The following is a 4,819-nucleotide window of genomic DNA, read 5'->3' on the forward strand; positions in this document are numbered from 1 at the left end:
TATCATCTACTATTATTATTATTATTATTATTATTATTATTATTATTATTATTATTATTATTATTATTATTATTATTATTATTATTATTATTATTATTATTATTATTATCATCATCATCATTATTACTATTATTATTATCATTATCATTATTACTGTTATCATTATTATTATTATTATTGTCATTATCATTGTTACTATTATTATAATTATCATTATTATTATTATTATTATCATTATCATTATTATCATAATCATCAATGCTACTAATATTAGCATCTTCTGTTTTACTATGATATTATTCCTGAAGATTCTTCCAGTCACCCCCCCCCTCCTCATCACGGTCTAACGGTTCGTCGAACGCGGTTCGACAGACACGTGTTTAAAGTGATGTGTGAACGTGTGACCGGGGTATTTGGTTGTCGAACACGTTGGTTAAACCCCAAATACCCCGTTCACACGTTCACACATCACTTTAAACACGTGTCTGTCGAACCGCGTTCGACGAACCGTTAGACCATATAAATCCCCTTTAAGGGAAGTTGGACCTCGGGCTATCCAAATTTTTTTTTTTTTCGATCGAGACCCAAACTTTGTTCCGAGTCTTCCCTTTCACATCGCTTCCCTTTCAATTTGTCTGGAAGGCAGATAAAAACATGTTGGCGCCAAGTGATTTAAATCATACGACAAGGGTACGGTGGGTGGAGTAGAGGATGTTAACATTATGCAGGGAAGTGGGTTAAGAATTGTAATAAAGGAGGCGTTTAGTGGAAGCTCTTTACCGGTACATGGAGTTTAAACATCATAAAGACCTTTTACACCGGGAACTATGGCCGTAAAATTTTATTTACAGCCTTCAAACTCGCTACCTTGTTCGTTGCTACTTCGTGGTCGGAGCCAGAGGCTGTTTTGTCCTGGCCGGCGAGCCTACGCACGGATGCAATTTGACAAATTACTTTTAGGATTGGTGAGAAGGGAGACATAAGGGGCTTATCTGTTTTTTTTTTTCCTTTATTTTTTTGGGGGGGAGGGGGAGAGACAGGGGAAGGTGCTGTTTCTACTTTGTAGAGACCACGAGTAGTGGCACGTATTTACATGTACATAATATAAATATATATATATATATATATTATATATAATATATATATATATATATATATATATATATATAAATATATGTATATGCATATATATGTATATATATATACATATGTATATATTTATGTATACATACATATATATATATATATATATCTATATTATATATATATATATATATATATATATATTATTGTAGTCATGGAAAGCGTTTCTTGATGTGTAGGATTTGGTAGACAACGTCAAGATATTTAGGAGAAGCTCCACCTACCTTTTATTATTTGCTTGATTTTTATTTATCATTATTTATGTGCCAATTTATTATTATTTACTATTTACATGTTTGTTTATTATTTAACTATACCTATGCATTTATTTATTTATTTTATTATTATTGTTATCATTTCTCTTATAGTTTTTATTTATCATTGTTTTTTTTCGCATCCGACCTAGTTATGGACCAAAAGGTCTCCTGTTGACGTGCTCCTCCATTGTGATCCTTTGTAATCTTTCCCTATCCTATTGACAGCGCGACATTGTCCATAAAAAAAAAAGTTGGTAAACTACAACCCTGTCCTATTTGTGGAAACTTTAGCTTCTTTCAATCCACCTTTCATGAGGAGGTGGTCGACATCCTTAATGTTCATGAAGTTTGGGACACAGTACATATAAGTTTCTTAAAGACGTTTGTTGTATAAACAAGTTCACTTTTTAAGTATTCCTCATTAATTTTGAAAAAATATATTACAAAGGATCACAAAGGAATGACTACTTGGTCCATAACTTGGTCGGATGCGAAAAAGTAAATAACCAAATTAATAAATAAATAGATAATGATAAATAAAAATCAAACAGATGAATAATAAATCATAATAAATAAACAAATAATAATAGATAATTGACAAATAAATAGAATAAAATATTTTGCAGGCATTACAGCATATTTGTTAGGTATTTATCTAAATGAATCTTAAAACTTCGAACTGTACTACATTGCACTGCCTCTGCAGGAAGTTTATTCCATTCATTAACTACATGGCTGGCGAAGTTGTTTTTGCCCATTTTCAAATTAAATCTACTTCCTGACAGTTTGAGAAGAACATAATTTCTTGTCTGAATCATATTCAGTGTGAAAATATCGTGACTTTTGATGTTGTTAATTACTTTTAGAACCTTAAAGACCTGTACCAAATCACCCCTGACTCTACATTTTTTTAGGGGAAATAGATTCATATGTCTTAGTTGATTATCGAATAATTTATTTTTCATATTTGGAATCAGTTTTGTGGCTCGCCGTTGTATTTTTTCCAATCAATGTCTTTCATGAGATTCGGTGACCATACGGAAACAGCATATTCCAAATCTCTAAATAACTTGTAATCGTACATATTGTTATTTCTACCTATGTACATAACCTTGTATTTACTTGTGTTAAATTTCATTAGCCACTTTTCAGACCACTGCTATAGTTTACTTAAATCTTCTTAAATATCTATTTGGTTTAAGTAGTCATTTGCCATTCCGTACAGTTTTGTATCATCAGCAAATTTGGAGACAATATATTTCAGTCCGTGGTCTATATCATTTATGGAACACTGAGAAGCGAAAATACAAACTACAGCGCTACTAGAATATCTGTCTATTCAAATTAATTTTACGTAATTCTAACAATATATTCCTACCAACATTACAAATGAAAATTACCTAAAATTACCATTACCTAAATGGACATAATTCTAATATTGATACCCTAATTGTTACGACAAATGCATTTGGTAACTTTGACACATGCCCAGCTTTAAGAGCTAACATCCTTGCGAGTAAAAACAATTGCGTCTGGCAATGCGCAGACTGTAAAATTTCTAACCTATACATTTACATCATCCAACTACTAAAATAGTTACGTTCCGTAGAGAGTGTCGAGAGTAAGGAGAGGATGTGTCAGGGATGTGTCATGTAAGGAGAGAATGCGTCAGGGATGTGTCATGTTGCCGTGGCTGTTCAGTATGTACATGAATGGGATGGTGCGGGAAATAAAAGCGAGGGCAATGGGTAGGGGACTGGAGATGGTTAAAGAAAACGGAGAAACGTGGGAGGTGAGGCAGTTGTTGTTTGTTGACGACACTGCGCTTGTGGCAGGGTGAGAGGAGGTGTTAAAGGAGTTAGTGACGGAGTTGGGAAGGCACGTGATAGGAGAAAGTTGAAGGTAAATGTAGATAAAAGAATGGTGATGAGATGTACAAGGGGAGAGGATGGCAGTGAGATGGAAGTAAGTTTTAAAAGAGAGAAGCTGAAGGAAGTGGACAACTCTAAATATCTGGAGTTGCATGTTGCAGAAAAGGGAGTGGAGGTAGAGGTATACTGTAGAATGAGAGAAGCAAGTAAATGCCTTGGGGGATTAAAAAAATGTAATAAAAAATAGGTATCTGGGAATGGATGCAAAGAGAAGATTGTATAAAGGAGTGGTTGTGCCGACGACTTTGTATGGGGTAGATACATGGAATTTAAGAAAGGCAGAGAGGAAAAGTTAAAATGTGTTTGAGATGAGATGCCTGAGAAGTGTGGTAGGAGTTACAAGGTTGGATAGAGAAAGATTAGTAAAAGAGGTGTGGAGGATAGAGGTGGAAGGAGTGAACTTGAGGGGACGACCGAGGATAAGATGGATAGATGGGTTGAAGGGGGCATTGATAAAGAGGGGAATGTCTGTTGAACAAGGGAGGGAGAAGCCAGGATATAGGGATGAGTGGATATATATATATATATATATATATATATATATATATATATATATATATATATATATATATATATATATATATATATATATATATATATATATATATACATACATACATATGCACACATGCGCGGCCAGGCGTGGCATCACATTTCACAATAAACTTATTCAATGATGACTAGAAACTCAGGCTGAAGTGGAAAGAATAGGATCTTCCAATGTTTGTGCCTATAGCCTTTTTATGCGCGGTTCAACGAGTGTGTAAATACAGCCTCTTTCATGACCAAACAACTTCGCTTGATTTTTTGGGGCAGTGAGGGCTGTACCACTCCATTTGTACAAATGAACAAATATTGTTTGATGACAGACTGAATACACGCTGTCAGAGATGCAGGTTATTTGTTTTAGAGCCGTTTGTCGATTTCCGATACATTTAAGAATTTTTGTTCTAAAGCGACAGACGGTTTTACTTTGATGCAGTGAAGAGTTTGTCGGCTTCTCCATGAAGATATCTTGAATAGATATTCATTGCAAATCTTGTCGATTTTGCTGTAGTTACAAATCTCCGTCAATTGTTCCAATACACTGTCAACAACACTATCAAATACTGATCATCGTTCAAAATAAGAGAACATGCAAAAGGCTTGTCAGTTCAGGGTGCGACAAAATTTTGAGCCAAATCGGTCAACACACAAACTTACGAAACAGCGCAGCGAACCATGGCAGGGTAGAATGACACAACTAAAACTCATTCAAATTCACACGAAAACGATCAACTGTTGTCTAGAGCTCAACGCGGCGTAAAGAGTCGTCATTGCCAAGGGCAGAGATCTGCTGAGTGCCGGGGATGTAGGTCCACACACAGCAGCTTCCTCTCCCACTCCCGAAATGACTTCTGGGAGTAAGTATCCTATTTCCTGTATGAGTATCTTTATTCCCACCTCCCAAACCCAATTCACTTATTTCCTACTTTTTTTCTCCTTCGT

This window comes from Oratosquilla oratoria, chromosome 23 (genome assembly GCF_046742065.1).
Source record: "Oratosquilla oratoria isolate Oo_2021 chromosome 23, ASM4674206v1, whole genome shotgun sequence".
In the NCBI taxonomy this organism is placed as follows: domain Eukaryota; kingdom Metazoa; phylum Arthropoda; class Malacostraca; order Stomatopoda; family Squillidae; genus Oratosquilla; species Oratosquilla oratoria.